The 25,101-nt window shown below is 40.5% G+C and overlaps 1 long non-coding RNA gene across 2 annotated transcripts in view; it reads left to right on the forward strand.

Moving 5' to 3' along the window:
- Positions 1 to 24,636, forward strand: part of LOC116151041 (uncharacterized) — a 37,151-nt gene extending 12,515 nt beyond the window's left edge. Inside the window, exons 3-6 of one of the 2 annotated variants that reach the window (XR_010376760.1) lie at positions 14,482 to 14,557; positions 18,885 to 19,027; positions 20,094 to 20,542; positions 24,274 to 24,636. This is a non-coding gene — a long non-coding RNA (uncharacterized LOC116151041). The remainder of the gene's footprint in view (positions 1 to 14,481; positions 14,558 to 18,884; positions 19,028 to 20,093; positions 20,543 to 24,273) is intronic. The other variant, XR_010376761.1, reaches the window with a different exon arrangement.
- Positions 24,637 to 25,101: the final 465 nt, after the last annotated feature.

Below are 25,101 nucleotides of genomic sequence, written 5' to 3' on the forward strand. Positions count from 1 at the left end.
AAGTTTCAGACATTTTTCTCAGTATTCCACATATTTTTCTTAATATTCCTAAGTATTTTATTCTTTTTGATGCTATTGTAAATGAAAATGTTTCCTTCATTTTATTTTTAGATTATTCACTGCTGTTGTATAGAAATATAATTACTTTTTTATATATTGATTTGTGTCTTACAATGTTGGTAAAACTATGTTGTTAATTCTAATAGTTTTTTTTTTCTCTCTCTCTCTTTTTTTTCTTTGTGGATTCCTTGTGAATTCAATGTATAATATCATCTCATCTGGAATTGAAATAGTTTTATTTCTTTCTTTCTAATCTAGAGGCTTTATTTTCTTTGTCTGTTTGCTTTGACTAGAACCTCTAGTACAATGTCGATTTTGGGAGGAAATAATTCAGTCTTTCACCATTATGTATGATCTTTGCTCCAGGTTTTTCATAGATGTTCTCTGTCAAGTTGAGGAAGTTCTCTTCTATTCCTAGTTTTTATCTATTATTCTATTAATATGGCATATTACATGAATTGACTTTTGTATGTTGAAATGCCTTTGCATACCTGGATACATTCCACTGAATTGTGGTCTATTATATATGTTACTGGATTGGATTTGCTTGTATTCTGTTGAGGACTTTTACATTTATATCCATAAGAGATAGTCTTTAGTTTTCTTGTGATGCCTTTGTCTGGTTTTGGTATCAGTGTGATACTCGTGTCATTGAATGAATTGGGAAGTGTGCCCACCTCTTTATTTTTAGACGAGTTTGTGAAGCATTTTTTTGTTTGTTTGTTTTTTGTTTTTGTTTTTTCTTTAAGTAGTTGATGGAATTCACCAGCAAAGCCATACTGGCCTAGCATTTCCTTGTGGGAATGTTTTGGATTACTGTTTCAGTCACTACTTATTGTAGGATTATTTGAGTTTTCTATCTCTCCTTGAATTAGATTTAGTCACTTATATCCTTCAAGGAATTTATCCATTTCATCTAGATTATCTCATTTATTGGCTATACAAGTATTCATGGTATTCCCTTATATTCCTTGTTATTTTTGTAAGGGCAGTAATGACATCCTTCCTTTCATTTCTCATCTTAGTAATTTGAATCTTCTCTCTTTTTTTCTTCAGTACTAGCTAAAAATTTGTCAGTTTTCTTGATCTTTTCAAAGAACCAACTTTTCTTTTTGTTGATTATTCTCTATTCTTCATCTATTCTCTATTCCATTTATTTCTGCCTTTACTATTTTGATTAGAATATTTAATTCATTTACATTAATGTAATTTCTTATCAGGTTGAAGTTACATCTGCTATCTGCTTTCTATATGTCTTTTTATTTCCCCAATGCTCTATTACTACACTTTTTTGTACAAAATAGGCATTTTCAAGTGTGGCATTTTAATTTGTTGTTTATTTTATCTTTTTCTTCTCCTCCTCCTCTTCCTCCTCCTCATTCTCCTCCATTGCCCTGGAGATTACTATTAACATCTTGTTTTAAAGCAATCTAGTTCACATGAATGCCAACTTAATTTCAATAGTACACAAAATCTTTGCTTTGGTATCAATCTTTTCCCTCCCCCTCCTCATGCTGTCACTGTCATACAAATTACACCTTTATGCATTTATAAGTGCATCTACACAGTTTCATAAGTATTGTTTTATGCAGTTGTCCTTTACATCAATTAGAAGAAAACACTTACATGTAATACTGTATTTATACTGTTTTATTTTTTTGCTCATGTAGTTACCTCTACCAGTGCTCTTTATTTTTCAGGTGAGTGTCCTTTCATTTACAGCTGCTGGACTATCCTTAATATTTCTTGTAAAACAGGCCTGCTAGCAATGGATTCTTTCAGATTTTGTTTTTATAGGAGTGTCTTAATTTCTCCTTTAATTTTTTTGAAGAATCATTTTGCTGGCTATAAAATACTTGGTGACAGTCTTTTCCTTTTATCACTTTGACGATACCTTCCCACTGCCTTCTGGTCTCCATGGTTTTTGATGAGAAATCAACTGTCTTACTGAGGAGCCTTGAATATGTTGAGCCTCTTTTCTCTTTCTGCTGTCAAGATTATTTGTTCTTCTCTTTTGACACACTGAGTCTGTTGTGCCTATTTTCGATGTCTCTACATTTATACCACGTGGAGTTTGTTGAGCTGCTGGGATGTACAAATTAATGTTTTCATCAAATTTGGGAAGTTTTCAGCCATTATTTCTTTATATATTTTTTCTACCCCTTCTTTTCTCTCCTTTCTGGCTCTCAAATTATGTGTGTATTGGTATTGTTGATGGTGTCCAACCTATCTCTGACACAGTGTTCATTTTTTTTCATTCCTTTTTCTTTCTGTTCCACAGACTGGATAATCTCAGTAGTTTTAAGTTAACTGACTTTTTCTTCAACAATTTCATATCTACAGAGAAATCTCTTATTGAATTTTTCATTGTAGTCATTATTTTTGTATCTCTAGAATGTCCAGTTGGTTTTTAATATAAATTTTATCTATTGATATTCTCTGTACAATGAGATGTTCACATACTTAAATTCTTTAGGCATGGTTTCGTTTAGCTCTTTGATCATATGTGTAATTCCTTATTTCAGTCTTTGTCTAGTAAGTCCAGTGTCTGCGTTTCCTCAGGGAGTTTCTATTGACTACTTTTTCCCCTGTGTTATGGCCAAACTTTTCTGTTTCTTTGTACATCTTGTAATTTTCTGTTGAAAACTGGACATATAAAATATTACAATATGGCAGAACTGAAAGCCAGATTTTCCTCATCTCCAGGGTTTATCGTTGCTTCCATTGTCATTGCTGCTGCAGCTATTTATGTAGTTACTTTCCTGAACAAATTCTGTAAAGTCTGTATTCTTTATCATGCATGGCCATGAGATCTGTATGTGTGCAGAAAGCCTAGTTGTCGTCACTGTAATAATGATTGGACAGTGATTTCTTTCAATGCCTGGAGCCAATCGTTTGAGCTGTTGCCAGGTGGCTGTGTGCCTGCATGCTGACGGATGCCCTCAGCACCGGCAGGCAGTCTGCAGCTATTTTGTAGCCTTTAGTTCTTGCTTATGCAGAACCTCAAGTTCAGCCAGAGTTGAAGGCTTAAGATTTTCTCAGATCTTTCCTTGCCATATGCCACACATGTGTACGGCCTTCTACAATTCTCAGAATTTTTTGGAGCTATTTAACCCTACCTCCACCCCCAGAAAGTCTCAATACTCAATTTTGCCTTCTAAGTTTCCTAGTCAGCATCTAGTTAGCCTGTACTGGTACCACTGCCTCAGGCAGTTGTAATGTTACTCACTGCTGATTGTTTTCCACAAACACTCTGGGGACAGGCTGTTTGCACAGCATGAGTTTGAGATAGGTGAAATAGTGACAGCTCTCAGGGGGCGGATTTTTTGGGTAACTTCAAATCACTTCTGCCCCTTCCTTGATTGTGAGACTGTTGCTTTTAAAGGCCACCATTTAGGTGAGGATTCTCGGATGTGGTAGATCAAGTTACAATATGACAAAACTGATTATCTTTATGGAGATTTAGCTGTTATTTTTTCTCAAATAAACACTCCCCGGATTGCTGGAAGCCTTGGTTAAATTTCCAGAGTTCTGCAGAGGTTAATTTTGACAAATTTTGCCATTGTCATTGCTTAACAGAGGAGTAAATTTTCCAAGATTTTTACACAGATATTGTAGAAGTGTATCCCATTTGCATTTGTTTTTAACTGAGTTACTTGCAAGAGTAACTAATTCTACAGCTCCAGCCGCATTCACATAAGAGTTCATCTTCATGGCTTCTCCTAAAGGGATCAGTGTGCAACCTGTTGTCCATTTGTTGTTTTACTTATTAAATTGTAGGGGTTTTTAAGAATATGCTCATGAATAGCCCTTTGTCATTTTTACACGTTACAAATCTTCCAATAGTCTGTGGCTAATTTTTCCCTTTCTTTTAGTTGCTTTAATGAAGTTCTCAGTTTTAAGGATATTCAGAATAGCAATATGTGGATGCTGATTACAAGGGTGAGGCATTTAACTACTGTCTAAACCTCAGTCTTTGCTCTGATTCACTGTCTAGAATATCTGAACACATCTACTGAACCCCATATACCAATGGACACTGACAGTCCTAATTAAAAAAATGCTTTTTAAGTAAAGCAAAAAATATTATCTTTGACACTGGAAAAGACAAATTTCAAATTTACTAGCTGATCTTGTTTTCTGTGATCATTAGCTACATCATGTTTATAGAGCCAACAGGCATATTGAGCTACTGATTTTATTTCATCGGATTTTAGAATGCAGAACACATTTCAGGCCCACGTATAGCACCGTATGTGTATCTTTAAGGATATGTACATATGATGATGTCTTTATTATAAGTACCTTATTTTATTTTAAGTACCAACTGCTGTGAACCTCATTAAGGAAACCTTGGAACTGCAGAACTGAAATTTTTCACACCACCACCATCCCGTAGCATCTCTTTTGCACTTAGATGTTGTATGGCAGAGTATTTTTCTGCTCCCTAGAAATGATCAACGTTGAAGGGGGAAAAAAAGCCCTCCTTTAATAAATATAGTCCAAATCACATATTTATCTGAACAATGGCCACCATTTTAGTCCACACCAATCCATCTACTCATACTAACTCAGAGTCCTTAACACAGACAATCCACCACTGTAGTCAGGGTCCTCAGCACACGTTGTATCCCCTCCTCATTCTTTGTTGATTCTGACCTACTTTTGTCCAACACGTCCTGCCAGTCTCTTCACTGCCTGACTGCAGTTTTTAATTTTTACCTTTGAGTCCCAGGCTGTGCCTAGTGATTTCCAGAGAAACGCCAGACACCTGGCTCATCAGGAGGGGTGGGGAGGATTTCAGGAAGCTATTACCCTAACTCACTTGCAGATCAGTAAGTGGCTGTTGTGAGCATTCCTTCTAGATCTCTGCCATGCCAGCTGCATCCATCCCAGCAAAATAACGTAGCTCCTCCAACCACCTCTGCCTCTACTCATCTGGGTTTCTGCTTTCAGTGACACTCAGATGCTGCTGATGGGCATTATATATATATATATACATATATATATATTTTAATTGAAGTATAGTCAGTTACAATGTGTCAATTTCTGATGTACAGCACAATGTTCTGGTCATTCATATACACATATATATGTATGAATTCCTTTCCATATTATTTTTCATTAAAAGTTATTACAAGATATTAAATATAGTTCCCTGTGCTATACAGAAGAAATTTAGTTTTTTTAGCTATTTTTATATATAGTAGTTAATATTTGCAAATTTCAATCTCTGATGGGCATTTTTAAAGCCACATCTGGAACCCTTGCTGCAGAAGAGTCAGAGAAATATATTTTCAACCTCATAGCATTTTGGTTAGGAAGTTGGAATAAAGGCTGAGCTGGCTCACCTAACTTGTCTGCCTTTGTGAGTAAAGAGGTCTGGAGTTTCAAGGCCCAATGAAATGTCCCAGCCCTTCAGTAGCAAACTCTGAAAGCAACCAAAATGCTCCCATCTGCCAGAGCATGACTTGTCCTTAGATACTGCTGGCCATATCCACCAACGCTGTCTAATGCATCGTCTTCATCTGGTGCACACTTTCTTTAGATGTCGAATATCCTGATTAAGAGGACAAGCTGGCTTGGATTCCCAAGGTCACAGGCAGCCTTCTGCCTGACTTTGGTGTATATATGTTCATTGAAGAGTCCTCTCTCAGATCAGCTAGAGCTGCCTGGTGTGTGGTTTGCCAGAGAATGTGGGTATATTGCTCCCCACCAGAGTCCTACCAGTTGTTTTATTGCAGGAAGAGATAAAGCAATAGAGACAGAACAGAAAGTTCTTTTCCAGCCTCAAACACAGTCACCCCTGCCCAGGGCTCTTGCTCTGGGACACAAAGAAGTACAGGTCAGCAGCGACGTGGCCCTGGTGTACTCCAAAACATGGTGTGGTTTTACTGGGCTATCTGTGTCTTTCATGGACCCTGCAAAGTTCTCCCCATTTGTGAAATGGGGAACCAAGGAACCCCCACCCATGCCTGTAGCTCCCAGGGTTTGCACCCTTATGGGTTTTGAGGATTTGCTGGCAACTCATTCTTTTTCACCAGGTCATTTCTCTGTTACACAGCAGTCCTGTGACTTCCTCATCAGAACTACTCCTTAAGTTCGGGATTCAGTGAAAGATGCCATTCATGTTCAGGGAGGAGGAGGAAGACAGCACAGATCAGAATTGCTGTTTTGCTTTTTTTGTTGTTGTTGTTTTCATAAGCCGTCTCCAGTTGTCGAATAGACCCTGAGCAAATGAATGACTGTTACACTCCCATTTGAAGGATGAGGAAAATGACACTCAGGGAGAGGAGGCAAATATCCTGAGGTTCCAAAGACAAAAAGGGATGAGCACAGAATAAGATCCCTGCAAATTTCTTGGCTGTCATCAGCCTTTAGGTCAGTGACAGAGTGCCGTGTGTAGTAGTAAAGTTGTAGCGTGCATTTAGAAGGGTGCAGATGTTCTTGTTTTAGTTGATACAATCACACTGCTTTGTCTGGGACTCTGAAAAAGAGAAATGGGTTAGAAAATGTTGGTTTCTCATCCTTGGTCCTTCCTCACCCTCACAGATACGGACCCTTCCATCTGTAGCTGGAATAATACAGCCCCAGCCTTCCCGTCTCATGAGATCAGTACTCATTCATTTCATCCCTGCCCACCTGTAGGTGATAAAGCACAGCATGATTTTCATGTCCTGCTTCACTGATTCTTGTGAAATTAGGTGTTTGAAGATAGGAAGTCATGAAAGGAAGCTGCTTTTTTTAAATAAAATGCAGTAATTTTCTTAGCAGTGTAGGAAATTGAGGATTTTCTTCATTGAAAATCAATAGAGATTTCAAGAATATCTGTATTTCTGATGTGTAGATTAAAATGACAAAATCTAGAGGGATTACAGAAACACAAGGAAGATACAAAAAGTATCTTTAAAGAGCTTTCCTAAGACTGGGCTTGTAAAGAGACTGTTAGTTGACAGAGACCCTCTTCTCACCCATAGTCCCTCTCCTTAGGTTGCAAAGGGCCAGCGTTTCCCCTGTGTGCAGTCCTGGTGCTTCAAGTGAGTTGTGGGGTAGGGCGGTGCACATGGTGCTGCCTTCAGTTTTTCCATCCTAAGTAACCTCTAACAGTCAAGGGGCGAGTGTTGCAACGGCATGAACCATGCGCCATGCTCTCCGGGGTGTGTGCCCATCTCAGCTCATCCCAGCTCAGGTGATGGCAGAGCAGAGAGTGGTGGCAAGAGGTCAGCCATGAGTAGCAGGGAGCACCTGTAGTCAGCTGGGACCCAAGAGGCTAGGAGTTCCAGGTGGAAATCCCAGGACTTCCCACAGCTCATTCATTCAGCTAATACTTCTCCAGCACCTGTGATGTGCTGGTGCTTCCTTTGTGAACAGAACCAAATCCCTGTCCTCCTGAAGTTGATGTTCTAGTGGAAATAAGAAATGATACACGCAGGAGCAGATCCTGGTCAGGACACATAAGTGCTGTCTATTTTGGAGTGCACAAGGTGAGATACTTTGGGAAGGAATGTATGATACAGGAAAATGTGGGGGAGAGGATGGCCATATCCCAGGTCGTATTTGGGTCCCTGGGATGCACCTCACCAAGTGTGGGTCCTTGGTTTGCCCAGCAACGAATTCGAGAGCCACAGTTCAGTAAAAGTAGATTTATTCAGAGAGATATATACACCATAGACAGAGTGGGCTGTTTCAGAAGGCAACAGAAAGGCCATGAGGCGTGGGGGTTGGGTGCTCCAGTTTAAAGTAAAAGTAGATACACACTCCACAGTGTGTGGGCTGTCTCTCTCAGCAGAGAGAGCAACCACGAGGTGTGGGATTGTTAGATTTTATGCACTCAGTATCTTCATATGCTAATAAGTGGGAGGAATATTCCAACTGCTTTGGGAAAGGTGTTGGGATTCCCAGAAATTGGGCCACCACTCACCCTTTGACATTTTATGGTCAGCCTTGAACCTGTCCTGGGACCTGTGGGAGTGCCATTTAGCATCCTGCTGTATTTCGGTGAGTGTGTATTGAAGCTCAAGATCTACTGGGAGTTGACTTTTCCACCATCTTGGTGCTAAAGGCTGTGCCATTCCTTTATTGGATTTGCCCGGCCCCTTCCTTCCTGTCTCATGAGGGAGCTCTGGACTGATTGCACAATTGCAGAGCAGGGGACACAGTGGAAAGAACTTCATAAGTGGAAGGTGGAAGGCAGTGTTGGCAGTAGAATTCTCAAGTCAATTACAAAGTAAGGGTCTTCTTTTTGCTGGGGGTACATGGTGTCACATGAGGGAACTGTGAGCCTTGGATACTGTAGTGAGTGGGTGGCTCACTGTGTATACTGTGTTGCTTCTTAGGCGGCCCGAGGACAGTTGGCTTATAGGTGACCCATTCCCTCAAGCAGGGGTCTCTTTGGGGATTTTCTGCATGTGAGGATAACATGGGTCACTTGGGGGGCAGGACCAGCCAGTCACAGCTTGGTCCACAGTCACCTAGTGCCCTCGAGGCTTTCACCCCATGGATGCATCACCTCCCCCTGGATGGGGACAAGGGCAGAAGTGGTGGGGCAGCTTCTCAGTGGTGGAGGCATTGCTCTCCAGACCCAACACTCCACAGCGTGGACCCCTGGTTTTGGCCACAGTCTTGGCTAGATGAGGCTGTTCGTTAGCTGAGCTCATGAGACGTGGGTGCCATGCTTCCATTCTCACCAAGAGCTCTAGTTTTGAAGGTTCTCGTCAGACAGCCACAAATACTCCATAGCCCATAAACAAAGAACAGTCTCCTTCAATCGGGGAAGGGCACACAGAAGGAGAACGGATGATCCCGAGAGCAGGAGAGGACAAATCCGTCCTGCCATCAGGGATCTGACAGACGAGCCAGCTCAGTTCCTCTTTCTAGTTGTTTACTTGGAGGATCTGGGGTATTTGGGTGACCTGCAAGTGTCAGGAAATAGTACACGAGGGCTTTGTAGATTTTCTGGTCTGGTGTTAACTCACCCCTTTGTAGCTGTTGTGCAAGGAAACAAAACTTGGTGGACAACAGGCCATGGCCTCTGCTCCCTGGTGGAGCCAGGAAATTGCAATGTTAAGTACGACTGCGGGGGCATCATTTCTATGTTGAGAGGCCAGATGGCCTTACATAACTCTCATGCTGGATGTCTAAGTTGCAGAGGGAAACTGGATTCCATCCAGCTCTCCAGCCAAGGAGGATACCAGAAGTGGCCTCCGCAACCAACTGTGAGCTCTTTGCCTCCATTGACAGCAGCATCTATAGCAAAAAGCTGGGCTGCCACCTGCGTTTCCGTGTAAACATCCGAGTACCCACAGCAATGGCCTCGTGAGGGTTGGTGTGCCCAAGGAAGCGGTGTGTGAGATGGAGGGAGCAGTGCCGGGGTCAGACACCGGGCGGGCAGGCAGGCAGTGACGACATCTGTGCAGTGCAGGCCCCATGGAACTGAGCCAAAGGGAGGCGGGTTTTGGAGCAGGGAACCTGGGCAGTGCTGTGTTATTCGTAAGAAGATCCTGGGCTCTGGATCCACGAAGTCATTGGCTTGATTCCTGACCCTAACCTTCATCTTGGGCAAATGTTTGAAGCTTTCTGTGACTCTGTTTCTTGGTGTCCCAAATGGGGACAATAGTAGCAATTACCTCTGAGAGTCAGGAGTGCCTTTATAGTTGTCATTTCATTACGCTCACAGCAGCCCACTAGCACGGTTCTAGGTCCCCCAGTTTACACGTGGCAGACTGGTAACCTTTTAATCAGTAATCACGCAGCTAAGAATGGTCAGAACCAGCATTTGAATTTGATCCCTGTGTCCAGATTATTTCTATTCTCACCCAGTATTACTGGAAAAGTAGTAAACTCAGAAGAAACACTGCTGGGAAGTGGGTGCTTGAAACATGTTTGTCATGGGGAGTGTTGAGTTCACGTTCCTCACAGCCCATCCGAGGCTCCCTGCATCTCCGGCTGCCCCTGCTGGGGTCTGCAGGGCTCTGGGAAGCTTCTCCTTGATCTCTACTCCAAGGCTCTCTGCTCTCTACAGGTTGATCCTCAACCCTGACTGCTCAGTAGAGCTAATGTCTAAAAACACAAAAAAGGTGGGGAGGGTATGGCTCAGTGGCTGAGCACTTGCTTAGCATGCAAGAGGTCCTGGGTTCAATTCCAAGTACCTCCATTAAAATAAATAAAGCTAACTACCCCCCCAAAAAAGGAAAGTATTTAAAAAACAATAAACAGTACAAAGGCCCCACACCAGGCTGGGGCGCACTATGTTTTAAAGGCTTCCAGATGCTTCCCATGTGCAGGACGGTGAGAGCTACCCCTCTACATCTCTTCTCGTGAGCTTGTCCACTCACACCCATTAGCCTCTTGAAGCAGGAAAACTACTTGGCTCAGCCTAGAACTTTCTCCCGATTTCTAGACTTTTATTTGCCTACTGGACATCTCTCCTGGAGCCCACAGGCACCCAGCCAGAACTGAATCAGTTGTCTCCTCTCATGACTTGCTCCTCTTCCTGCCCTTCTTGTTTTAGGAAATGGCACTATAATTTAGGACACTGCCAAAGCCAGAAAGCTGGCCGGCATGTTTGACCTCTTCCTGCCCTTCCATCACATCTGTGGCCAATCCGTCCACCTGCTGAAATGTTTTCTTCTCTCTCCTCCTGGCGGGGCCTCAGCAGGCCTTCACATGAACCTGCCAATAGTTCTCCCTGCCTCTATCTTTTTTCTTTCTAGATCACTTTGCATGTCTCCTCTACCTTGGAGGCACACAGAGTCCTGTGTGATGTGCACCTGTGATCTCTCCACCTGGTTGCCTCACCTGCCTCCCACACCCTGTGCTCACTTCTAGACTATTTGCAGTTCCTGGAAGTGACCTGGCTCTCTTTGGCCTCCCTCCTTTGCATGTGCAGCTCCCCAGGGAGAAATGGCCTTAACATTATACATTCACCTGATCACTTCTAGGGCATCTCAGAACTCACCACAGTGGTTCCCTCCTCTGGGAGAGCCTTGGCTACAGTTCCGGCTCTCTGCCCCGAGCACCCACTGCTGAACGTTATCCAAGCCCTCTTAACACGCCTCCTCAGCCATCATTTCATGATGAGTCCTGTGCACCTAGGAGCTCCCAGAAGCAGGGACTGTGTCTTTTTTCTCTTTATTCTCAGAGCATGGTAGAGACTCAGGTATAATGGTGGAGGGAACAGTGGTTATTCTGGAATTTCTCTAGAGTTAGGGCCTAGAGGTAACAGTCTGGTTGGAAGAAGGGCTTAGGGGATTTGACATGAAGCCACATTTTTCAATAAACATTTCATGTTGTTTTTGTCTACTATTTGAAGTTACGAGTCTTAAAACAGATTGACGATTTCTAAAAATTACTTTACCGAAGATTGAGAAAAATGGCAGTTTTCCATATTTAAGAATATTATTTTAATTTTGTGTGACTGGGGTGGTGGAAAATAGAAATGCAAGGGTTACTAAAGCATTGTTATCCCCTTCCCCACCCTCAGGTCCTTTGGACAGAAGAGACAGGGATGTGAGGAGAAGGCTTGGAGGGTGGACCGTGCACTGCTTTTAAATTGTGGCAGTTACTTTTACTTTTTTTAATTTTCTTTTTTAACGGAGGTACTGGGGTTGAACCCAGGACCTTGTACATGCTTAGCACGTGCTCTACCACTGAGCTATACCCATCCCCCTGATATTTGTGTTTTTAGTGGGCATAATGTGCTGGTAGCAGGTACTTTAGCATCAGACACAGTCACCTGCGTCTGACCATCACGTTAATACCTTTTTCATGAGCTAGAGAGCTAGTCTGTTTCCAAAAGTTCAATAAATAATCTACATTTTCTTTTTTCTTAAAAAAAAGGCATTAACTCATGTTTCTCTTTAGTATCGCCTATAAATAAATGTGATTTTATTAACCGTTTACCAAAGTGTTAAGGGTAATAAATATTAAGTACAGGTTTCTGAAGCATCAGTCATCACTGAAGATCCACATTCTGCTGTTCTCTCTCTCTGTTAGTCACCTTACTTCTGGAGTTCTGGAAGCGGCGCCAGGCAGAACTTGAGTACAAATGGGACACGGTTGAGCAGGAAGAACAAGTCCAGCCAGAATAGGAGGCGCGGTGTCCCCACGTGGAGACAGATGAGATTACCCAGGAAAAGCGGGCGCTGTTTAGATGCACTTTAGTCTGTTTACTTCTGGGCTTGTCAGCCTTGGCTGCATTTTGGAATCACCAAGGGATCTTAAAAAATGTTGGTGCCTGGATTCGATCACTGCTAACTCTGATGGTACTTAGTGGCCTGGGGTACATTCTGGCATAGGGAAGTTTTTAAAGTTCCTCTTGTTATTATAATGTGCAGCCAAGGTGAAGGAGCACTGCCTGGAATGGTGGACACAGAAGAGAACTGAGGTCCTTCATTCATATTAACAGTAAAAAGGGGGAAAAGAAAAGGTCTGGTATAAGTGTATGAGAAAAGAGGCATTGGCTTGTATCCTTTCATAACACCAATAAATAGATGCAAAATATAAATTAGCTGCTATGACATAGATGTAGGAGGAAAGACACATTGGTTTTTATAGTTGACTCCCATTTTTTCACATGTGCCTTCATTATTGCCGCCTCCTTTTCATCGTACACTAGGTGCCCCTTTGTCTTTAACTAAGTCGCGGTCACTGCTCCCCCTTCCAGTTGGGATGTGCACAAAGCAGCATGGCTCTCATCCTAAAGTCAGAGAAAGGGTAGAACAAGCAGGGAAACATTTGTTGAGGTGCCATCAGTGTTTGAGCAGTGTTTGAGCTAGGCATTTTACATAATTGGAAATGTAAATTTATTGCTGCCACTCCTGCTGCAAAATTAAAAAAATAAAACTATATATCTTTGTATCAACATTCCAGAGCTATGAAAAGATGATTTTTTGAGTCATCTGTATTATTGCTTCTTTCCATCAGCTGAGATAATTTAGAGCTAATGGTACTTGCAGTCAGCAGCAGCAGGACAGTAGGTTGTGAGCATGAATAACTCTTGGAAAGAAAATGCTTTTACTAGGAGCATCTGAAAATGTCTCCAACTATAGATTTATTAAATTGAATCACAGATCTACAGAATGTTGGCACTGAAAAGTTCTGGAAGGAGCAGGTCAAACTCTTCTTTTTATAAATGGAAAGAAATGAGGTTCAGCTACCAATAGAATGTGACATTTGTCTTTTACAATGTAATAAGCTTCTAATAATCCCCATTATGAATATTTCCCATTGTTTACAACTGAAGATGGGAGTCAAAGCATATGTTGGTAAAAGACTGTACATTCAGAGTTGAAAGCTGAAACTTAGACAAAATTAGATGTTCATAATGCTTTTGAGTCCTGAAAAACAAAAACGTATCATATTGGCAGCATACAAAAAAATACTGAAGAAAAGTTTTTTGGTCATTTAAACTGCCAATTTTAAATTTAAAATTGCCAGCTAATAAGTTTAAATTTTCAGTAGAACATGCTTGTTGAAAAATTGAAGATGAAAACTCATTTCACTTTATTGTTCTTCCTTATTTAAAAAATTGCCTAATTTTTTTTGTTTAGTTTTTTAATTGAAGCATTTTACTTTACTTGCGAAAGTATGCTCCATTGTTTAGAGAGGCCAGCGTTGTGGTAGTGAAAGCTTGAAAATGAAGTTGCCTAAATTCATATTTGAACACAGCAGCTTGCTTCCTGAGTGATCTTGGACAACTTAATTTCTCTGTACCATAGTTTCCTATAAAATCAGAATAAGAGAGTTGCTTCCTCATGACTATGGTAAGGACGGGTTGAATTTATGTGCAGAATATACTTGGAAGACTTCCTGGCACAGAGGAAAGGCCATGTACTTAGTGACAGCTATTATTATACTATATCTGCTTTCATTATCCAGGTAAAACTTGAGTCTTACTGATTTCATCTCTAAAAATGAAATATAAATATAAACTCTAAAATGGAAACTCTAAAACTTCATAGTTTTTGCCAATAAACACATAAAGCTCAACAAAGGAACACACAGTGGAGACCAGTTAGCTGCCGACACCTGTGAAACATTCTGTCCTGCACGGACTCTGCTGTCACTAGCGTCACTTCTGAAATCTAAGGCCAGCTCAGGAGTAGAGCTTTACAGCTTGGCCTCGTCAGGTACCCAGATCCCCAAGCTCAGACAATGGCAGGGAAACAGTTTACTGTTCACATATGCATTTTCAAAAAAGAGTATTAAAATGAACACTGTACGTATTTTGTTGTTTGTTTGACATCGTTAACAGAAAAGAAAAGAAAAAAAAACAGGAAAAAACCCATGCAATTACAAATAATGAGGCTAGGTCTGAAAATTATTTTTTTTAAATTATGTTTAGGATTTATTGACCAGTTAGGAGAAAAGTCATTTCATTGGTGTAATCCCTTGATTGACTTAACTTGTTTTTTTAATTAGGAAGAAGAGCGTGTTCCATTTACCACCTGGGGAAAGTGTATACATATAACCCTTTGTGCAAGTGCTCTTTTTCTGGGTAAGAACCTGCCACAGACTTTTTAAAATCTACTGTGAAATCCTGAGAAAACTGAAAATCAAGCTGGGAACTATGAAGTCTCATAGAGAAAACTTTTTCCAGAGAACATCTGAGCCAATGCAGGGCGCCACTCTGGAGGTTCCACAGGCTCTTCTGCTCACAGTGCTTCCCCCAATTCTTTTCACCTCATTTGTTCAAATCAGATCAGTGGTTTAGGATTCTCCAGGGTCTGATTAAGAGACCAGATGGAGGCATTAAGATTTCTAAAATTTTCCAAGAGTAACAACCAAGGTAAAATGTCTTAAGAATAACCTAAGAAAAGGATAGTAGGAACTATCATAAAATAAAAGTAAAAACTACTGAAAGATATAAAAGAAGCTTTAATCACATGATTCTAGATTAAAATATCATAACTCCAAAATATCAGAAGTTATAAAATTGATTTGGGGTTTATTGTGAATAAAATCATATTAGTAATATAATAATTAATAAGATAATTAGACTTTTAGTAGTTCAAGAATAGCCAGATTAGAAAATAGGACAGGAAGTCCAGATATGGGCTCTGATATCAATAATAATTTAATATAAGAGATGGAAGGCATTACAAATCAGGGAGATAAATAAAGGTTATTCAGTGAATGGAAAACTCGTTAGCTACTTGGGGGGAAAAGAAAAGATTGAAATCATACAGTGAAACATATATTGTGATAAATTCCAGAAACATTTAAAAATTAACACAATTAGAAAAAAACGAGAAATAAATATGGATGTTTACACAAACTCTAGATGAGCAGTAAGTTTCTGAGGAAAGTATACAAAGATTTCCATGCATCAGAAGCATCCTAATTTTAAACAAAACACCAGAGGATGTTATTTGTTTACAAATCCAACAAGGGGCTAATTCCTTCAATACATAGAGAGTTCAGATCACTTCAAAGGTAACATCAAAAAATCTCAGGAGAGTAGAAGGCAGAGAAAAGGAACACACATTCACAAAGAAAAAATAGATGTCACACTCCAATGGTAATTCACTCAGTGCACATCAAAATGAAGTAGTTTTCCACCTCTCAAGTGACACAGCTCTGTTTATGAGGATGAAATGCCAGTGATCACCAATCCCATGCCTAGGTTACTGGATATTTTTTGTGAAGTATGGTTGATTTACAATGCTGTGTTAATTTCTGGTGTACTCCTCAAGCTTTCTTAGAAAGCAGTCTGGCAGTTGATATCAAGAGTCAAAAATATTCATATGCTTTAATCCACTAATTCAGCTTTGAAAAACTTTTAATCAGGAAGTATTTCAAAATGGCAGGGAAAAGTCAGTATGGATGCAAGTCACAGACATACTTTTATATGTGTATATATATATATATATATATATATATATAAAATCTCAGCCAAAATATTCTTCCAACCCTTCACAAAGTAGAACAATATGCAGCCATGAAAAAGTGTGTCCATGAAAATATTTTATGGCATGTCAAAGTGTTATGCTTACGATAGGCTTGAGAATAAAATTAATATATAAAATGATTTGTAATATACAAACAATGAACCCTTCTGAAGGAATTATGTCTATAGGTAGAAGCATTTTTCTTATTTTATTTTTTATTCATTTTCAGAGTTGGATTCTTTTCATTGTAGGTGACAAAATCAATTTCCAATGTGTTTAAACAACACCCAAAAAATGGGGATGCATGGGATTTATTGGTTCCTGTAAATGAAAACCTCAGATCTGAGGTCTGGCTTCAGTCAAGGAGAGATACTGTAGCCCAAATGATGTCAAGGGCTGGTCTTGTCCTGTCTTCATTCTGTGTCCAATGATGTCTCAGCATGCTGCTTCTAGGCACTCAGCATCCCAGATCATCCTTCCAAACCGAGAGGTCTCTTTTGGCAGCTTCCTCTCTTGATACAGGAAGCTTATCATTCACATGGGCACAAGTACGTATCTCCTCACATAATAGTGGCTCATACTGGGTTATTTGCCAATTCTCCAATCATGTGCGAGGCCAATACAATGAGGGGTATTATTTGTCTTAAACCAACTGAGATCTACCTCTGGTGCTTCAGAAAGAGTGGGTTAATCGAGCTTAAATCACAGGACTAAAAACAAAAGGGAGGTTATTTATCCTAAAGCAAAATCTGGGTCCTCTTCTAAGACTGGGGACAGATCCAGGACAACAGTTCTGTCCACTACTGAGTACTTTCAAATTTTCTTTAATGAGCAAATGTTAAAGTTATGATCAGAAAAGATGATAAATACGAAGAAACTTGAGGAAGGAGAATGGAAAGCTTTCCTGTTTCATAAGAAATATTGAACCCATTAAGTGCTTGGAAGAAAAATGGAAATGTGTCAAGTTTGTAAAAGTTCTGAAATGAATTACAATTAATTTCACAGACCATGTAGGAGACAGTGCTATACAGTTAGTGTGTCTTTGGGCTCTTTGAGTATTTCAGTTCTTTCACTTAATAGTTGCTTCATTTGGGGAAATTGCATCATCTCCACATGGCTCTATTTCCTCATCTGTAAAAGAGATATAATATTACCTTCCCAACAGGGTGATTGTGAGGATTTAGAAAAACAGACGTGTGCTGAAGCAATAGTAAGCATTTAAAGAGTCTTAACTATTAAGATTACTTAATAAATAATTAAAAAATTATTATGCAGACTTTTTAAAAATGCATAGCATTTAAATGGCCTATATGTGCTGTACAAGTGGGAAAGGCTTTATATACCTTCTATAATACATTTTTCTCAGCCTTAACTAATTTTCACATTTAATCACACACACACCAAAAAGTTATACCTTTCACAATCATGAAGACTTACTGTGAAGAAAAGGATGATGAAAGAGAGTAGAGGAGAAAATAAAATGCTTTCTCTACAAACTGATGGCTTAAAAACTAAGAAAAACACCTTTTTAAGACTTTGGTCACCATATTCATAGCTAATACTTAGGTAGAGTTTTTCACATGCCTGTGGTTAATGTTCTAATTGTTTTCACAATTAGTAAATCATTGACTCATCACAATAGTCCTATAAATTGCTATTATTATCCCCCCCATTATATGGGTGAGGAGATTGAAGCCTCTAGAAGTTAAAAAATTTACACAAGGCCCCACAGCTAGCATCGGAGCTGGGATCCAGATGCAGGAGTGTGGCTCCAGGAGGGGCTTGTAAACACTCCATCTGCTCTCCCTTGCAGGTGCAAGCCAGCCTCCCGCTGTTACTGTAAATAACATGATGTGGTTCACTTAGTCTTGAAATTCACATTCTTTGTAGCTTTCTCTCTGGGGCAGCCATCAGGAGCGGCCACGGACACTGAGTTCATGCTTCTGGACTATGACCAAGAACGTAGATGGAAGGAAAACAGTTTAAAAATGGGAACTTTAATGTGCATTCTTCAGTGGGCAGAAAAATACCTGCCTAGTGAGGAGCTGAAACACTATCAGCCACGTGCAAATTATGCTTCAGACACCCCCGTTGCCCTTGGGTCCACACAGTCAAACTACAATGGATCAGGGACATGAATCTTGTGCAAATGCAGGGAGTATGAATACCTGCCATTTTAAGATCTCAAGGAGTATGAAAAGCATGTGAAGCTTTCATCAGCAGAGACCTGCTGTCACTTCCACTATTTCCCTCAGGGCATGTCCACAGCTTCACTGGTCCTATTCAGAATGAAGATGACAGCTAGCACCTGCTGACCCCTGAATCAGTGATAGGTTCTCCCTTGAAAGGAAGCATATCCCCTTCATGGGTTACAACTAGTTCATAACCTAAGTAATTCTATAGATGTAGAAGGGATATTTTCATTGGTTCTGCTATCACAGACTTGTCTCCCAAAGAACATGCTACCAGTGACTCCATTTTCAGCCATTTAAAGATATACTTAACAGGCTTCCTTCTTTAGTGCAGTTTTAGGTTTACAGAAAAATTCACAGAAATTGGAGTCCCCATCTATTCCCTATGCCCTGCACACAGCTGCTCCTGCTGTCAGCATGTTACATTAGTGGATGCACTCATTCTTTTTGACATCCTTCATTCCTCCTCCCCTAAAGTTTAACATGCCGGATATTCACGTCTCTTGTGGCATTTATGTGAGATTTACATCACTTCTCACGTTTATGTGAGGTTTAGAGGACATGCATGTTGTCTGTTTAAGCGTGGGTTGTGGGCAGTTTTCTGTGTAAAATTATGGTCATTAGTGAGTCTCATGCTGCTGGGTTTTTGGGTTGTCAGGCCCTGTTGACCATTGCTTGTGTTATTGGGATCATTGTCTACGGACTTTCAGTGTTCATTGTATTTTCTGCAAAACTTCCCTAGAACCTGAATGGAGGCGACCAGTTCCGGAAGTACTTGACTGTGCAGGTGGGCCATGCCCATCACTGCTTCCCTCATCAGTTTTATCATCATCGTGACCCTGAACACCATATATGAGAAAGTGGCAATCATGATGACTGACTCTGGTAAGCTCTTCCTGTGGCTGAGGTCATTTCTACACCAGTTTTAGAACCAAGTCAAAACAGAGACTGTATCTTTTAGGCACTTCAATTCCAGTACATTAGAGTCTTTAGAAAAGTTCAAGTGTAAACATATTTTCTCTAGCCTATGTGAGAATTGAATTAGCTCCAGCTTTGCATTAGTAAAAGGGACAAACGAAGCATTAGAATGTCCAAACTCTGTGTAAACAGGTCAGTGCTTAATAATAATTTCAATTACATTAGATCATGTACCCTATTGTTGAAAGTAAATAGTCTCTCTATTGCAAATAAGTGGAAGAGGGTCGTGGTTCCAGTGGCAGATTTGCTTGTGCGTTACAGAGAGGACAAGTAATCACACTGTTATGTGTCCTCCCCCCATGCTGTTCCTGTTAGTGTAGCTCCATTCTCATCAGCTGTGGCTTCTATAACAAATGTTTCTTCTCTCTGGCTTGTATCCCAGCCAGCGGCTTAGCGGCCCTAGTTAACTGCTTCCCACACGCTGCATGTGGCTGGGTCGTTCTCCCAGTTGTCTGCTCAGTGGTCATCTTCTGAAAACACTAAGACCAATTCAAATTTTGAACTAGGAGGATGTTTTATGTTCCCCAAATGCTTCTAGCAAGTTGCCCCGTGTTTTGTTTGTTTTCTTCAATAGTCCTACCTTCCTGCCGTTCAGGGAAACAAGAGAATTTCATTTAGCAGGATGTTTAGAAGTAGCTTTCTTTCAACTTACACATGACAGAGGACAGTTCTTGCCCATTGGATACTGTTGTGGTTATAAATTTTAAAGAATGGGTGACTTTTTTTTTTTTTTGCCTTGTGTGATATTGCATTCATAGTGGGAGAAACTCTTACAACAGTGTGTACAGTTGGAATTAACATAGTAGCTATGTTAAGGAATTCAAAACTGCTTATATGAAAAAAGTGTGAATTGTGTGTATATATATATATAAATATATATACATATTTAGCGTGTTAACTCATGTGTCCGTGGCTTTGATTAGGGTCTCAAGGCTGTTCACTGTTTTACAGACTTAACTTTTCTTTATTCTAGCTACAGAGATCCCAAGGACCAGACTGACTGTGGGAACAACCTAGCCATGAAGGTGTTCTTCTTCCAGTTTGTCAACTACTACTCCTCGTGTTTCTACATCACATTCTTTAAGGGCAGATTTGTGACTTATCCTGGAGATCTGGTGTATTGGCTGTGAAAATACAGAAATGAAGACGTGTGAATACAGCTTTGTGTTCGGACAGTCTAACCTGTTTCATGTTTTCTCTTAGTTGCCCAATGAAGAGTGTCTTTACTCTCTGTTCCTTAGATTTTTTTAGGCATAAAATAATGACTTTATTTCATGTTAGAGCTATCTAAAATTTAAATGAGATTTTCTTTCTAATATTCCAGTGTGACCCAGGTGGCTGTCTCCTTGAACTGATGATGCAGCTGACAATAATCATGGGAGGACAGTCCATCTGGAATAACATACAAGAGGTGTTACTTCCGTGAATACTAAGTCATGTGATCTTGGGGTGAGAACGGCCCACCCATCCAAGTAATTTTCCTGCATGAACATCTCTAAAACAGGGGAGACTCTCTGCTTATTAAAGCTCTCCAGATAAGATGATCCAGCCAACAGTGTAAACATACCTCCTGTTTAATAATTATGTTTAAATATCTTCCTTTTTATGTTTAAATTAAATCCTCAAGTGCTATAGTTTCTGCTTATTAGCCCATCACTGGGGACTGACTGATCAGAGCCCGTTGAGAGATGGCCCTTTTTGGGGCCGTGAACTAAGTTTTCCCACAACTTCCTGCAACTTTCTCCTCCTTTTATACATGCATTTAAAAATCCATAACAGGAATTTGTTGAGTGCCTAGTATATGTTAGTCACTGTATTAAATGTTGTACATATATGTGTGTGTGTGTGTACAATTTAATCACCCAAACAATCCTTATTCTTATCTTCCTTTTCAAATGAAGATCCTGTGGCTTAAAGAGGGTAAATGATTTGCCCAAGTTCTAATTGCCAATAAGAGACCACTGTGGGACTCAGATGTAAGACCCTATCTCACGGAATTCATGTTCTTCTAAGAACAGAGACTCTCTTGGTGTCCTAAGGCACAGGGCTACATAATGTTTTAAGAGACACTTGTCTAAAATAATAACTACAGAGGTTTTGACTTACTGTTCTCTTCCTAAAAATGAGAAAAACAGATGTTAGCAAAGGTCACACTCTCCTTTGGATTTTCACATAAGCCCAATCCCATATCAAAGTGGACAGTCCAGTGTTATCTGCAATTTCTGAACATTTCAAGGAGCTTAGTGTATTCGCTTTCTGTTGTAACATGTATCCCCAAATGACATGGTAGTAGGAAGAAAAAAGAAATAGTCTTCACTAAACAACACAAATTTAACCTTGTAGGGTTCTTGAACGCAGGAGCCTACTGAAGTAAAAATATTGGCACGGCTGTTTCTGAAGGCCTCAGGGGAAACTGTATCTTTGACTTTTCTGGCTTCCAGAGGCCACCTACGTCTCTTGGCCTGTGACCTCTTTTCCTTCTCTCAAGGTCAGCATGGTTGTGTGCCTCTGACTCTGATCCTGTGGTCAAATCTCCTCTCCTCTCTCCCCTCTTCTGTCTCCCTCTTCCTACTTTAATGACCCTGGTGATTACAATGGGCTCAACTCTATAATCCAGCTCGTCTCTCTTAGAGTAGGCTGGTTAGCAACGTTAACCGCATCTGAAAACATAGACCCCCTTTGCCAGGGAAACTGACCTCTTCCTATTTTCTGGTGATAAGGACATAGACATATTGGGGGGGGAACATTTTTCTGCCCACCACACTAAGCTTTTTAAGATAATTTCTGGCTTTGAGTTTCTGTCCTCATGAAACTGTTGATCTCTCTTCTGTCTTGCCTTCCACAAAAGCATTCTGCTCCTGGCCAACCTAACTGCATTGCTCACCCCTCTCTGTGGTGTCCCCCAAAACCAGTTACACAAGCAGGTCTTACTGTTGTTTGGAGCATGGAGGAGAAACTCAAACAACTTGAATTTTGAAATAAAAAACCTCCATCATTTTAAAATCTTCCATGCCACTATAAAAATAATTATTTTTTTAACTTCATCTTTTAATTTTTAAACTATTTTAAACTTTGTAACTTTTTTCAACTTTACTTTTTTCTTATCATCCTTCATTGTAAGCTCCAGAAACCTGCTATTCTGCCCACCGCATCCAAGTTCCCTTTCACTGTTTCTCCTCCCTTCCCTAACTTTCCTTCACTCTCCCTTATTACCAATTTTCTGTCCATTCTCTTTATAGGGCAGTTAAATTATTTTTTCTTTCCTTCTTTCTGTTTTTGCAGAGTGAACACATTTGGGTGTCAGTGTGTCCTTCCACATTTCTTCACAAGGTCTTCATCTTTCAGCTTCAGGATGGATTACTGTGGTCTGTCTCTAAACAAAGGCATTTCCCTTGTCCCCCAGCTCACCATGCCCCTCAAAAAAAAGATTCTGATCTTTGCCTTGAAGTGAATCTTTTTTTCCCTACTGTGCAGTAGACAACTCTTACCCTGAGCTCACAGTCAGATTTCTCCAGAGGAGTAAAAGTAGCTCATGTGCAAATAATACTACTTTTCTCTGTGAAAAGAAATAGATCAGATAGAGGAAATACTTAACTCAGATTACTCAAAAGCATTTCCTGAAGGAAATAGGTTAATTATTTAACACTAAATTTTGTTGAATCTGGTTATCAGTGAGCTATTTTTACCAATCAAGAAGGATATATTTCCTAAATTGGTACTGAGCAATTCATGTGAAATGAAACTTGCTCACATGAACTAGTTTAAAGTAAAGGATGCATTATAGTATCTGTGGTCTGTTTATACCTTCGCTTAAGTAAGCACATTGTTGTAGGTTCCAGTGAGCTGAACTTTGCCTACATGTATTTCTACTCTGGGCTAAAATATTTAGGGAAAATATTTTGAATTATGTTTCCCTTTTTTGAATACCAGAAATTCTGAATGGTAGCCAAGTTCGAGGGTGGCTTGTGTTTTCCTCACGGCCTCTTCTCTTTGTATAAGGTGTCAGTTTCCTTCTTAATTTTTCATAGAAAATCCTAACATACCAAAGATCTATCAATTACTCTTGCTGCACCAAAACTATACCCATCCTCAAAAATACATACGAAGGGAAAAGAAAACTTATCAAAGTTAGTGACTATTTTCATGCTATTTAAATATGTCTAAAGGAACATAATGAAATGAATTTTACCATATCTCACCTGCCTCCACCCCCCAATCCCATGTGGGTTTGTTGAGTAGGATTCTGGGAGCAAATGAAGAAGGACAGTGATGCCGTGATCCAGGCTCCCTCTGGGGTCTCCCCAGCACTTGGATCGGCACCTGGTATAAATTAGGTCTCAGCCCGAGCCAGCTGAGTGAGTGAGTGACTCACAGGCATCTAATGCGTAACATCAGTGAATTAACAGCATTCTTTGTAGGACTCAGAGAATAAGCTGAGTGCCCTATGGCCTTCCCAGCCTCACATACTATTTTGATGTTGGGGTCATTTCTGGGAATGTTATTCTGTACTTGACAAAAGTCTAGTACAATTCCAGGGTTAAGTAACTTGCCCTAGGGAAATTTTATGATAAAATATTAAGAAAAATGGTTAAAAGCCCAACATGACATAGCATTGTCCTTTGGTGTTTAAATAATGTATGGCTGTAATTTTCTTATATATGCTTTCTACATTTTCCACAGTGTGTACGCACTTCTATATAATAAGAAAAAACAAATGTTTAAAAGAGAAAATCTCTCTTCTCCAGATATGATTTGGTTAGAGGATGAGTCAGATAGATATAATAAGAGAATCTTAAATACATGTGTCCATAATTCACTCTTTAAATCCAGGTACAGGAAACTCAGGAATGAAATAGATTAAGAGAATCAAAGATAATTGAATTCAAGATTAGCAAGTAGGAGTGTCCTCAACAGAAATGGTGATTATCTATAATTCAGGGATTAAATGTGATAATGAACGTACAAAGACAACATGAAGTAGAAAATGCCACGTGGCAAGCACTGAGTAAAGGGCAATTTACCATGATTATGCCAATATGTGTGGTCAATTCCCAAGCAAATGATTGTGTAACCCCTGCTAGAGGGAGAAAGCTTCCAGCCTTGGCTGGAGAGTGGGGAGGATCCAGTGTCTGTATTTTTTAAAATGTCTACAGGTGCTTCTCATGTGTAAGTTGGTATCCCTGCACGAGAACCATAAATCAACAGAAAACCCAAAAGACCGAGGACAATGATGGGTAGACGACAGCCCAATCTTTTCTGCCACAGAAGAGTGGTTCCACTCAGGAAGACTGAGCAAGAGGCTCAGAGCCTTAGCTAAGGACAAGCAAGTCGGGACTTCTAATACGACCTAATGCCATCGACGGGGGAGGGCAGTTCAGCACAAGAAGGGAGCACCGGGTGAGTTAACATGGAAGTTACATCCTGGATCCAAACCGTGATGGATTTGGGTCCCGGAGGGTTAAAGCCCTCCTTCCGTGGGGCTTGGACCGCATTCCACAAGAGGCTGAGACAGGAATTATGAGGCAGAGAAAAATTCCCCCAGGAGACTCCCGAGTCTGGGTGCCTGGAAGGGTGATGGAAGAGCGCGGTCCCAGCTCCACCCGCACCGCAGGGCTCCGAGTGGCTGTGGAGCTGCGCGCTCCCGGCAGGACCTCAGACCTGACTGCAGCGCTCCGGGCTGCGGCCTGGGGATCGGCGTCAGGAGCAGGCTGTCCCCGTCATTCCCGTAAGTGCTGCAGTGACCCCCACCCTTGTGGCCACGGTGTTCCCAAGCCAAGGGTCTAAGTGACTTCAACCTTATTTACAGGTGACCACAGCCGGTTAGCCTGTGCTGCTCAAAAAGAAGATCCCATATGGGGTTTTGATGTGTTAGGGAGTTTGCTAATACCTGGCCTGCTTTGAGTCGTTTCATCCTGACAGCAGCCTGGGCAGGGGAAGTTTCATCTCCCAATTTTATTTCAACTTTTTTGTTGAAAGTATAG

This window comes from Camelus dromedarius, chromosome 19, assembly GCF_036321535.1.
Source record: "Camelus dromedarius isolate mCamDro1 chromosome 19, mCamDro1.pat, whole genome shotgun sequence".
NCBI lineage: Eukaryota > Metazoa > Chordata > Mammalia > Artiodactyla > Camelidae > Camelus > Camelus dromedarius.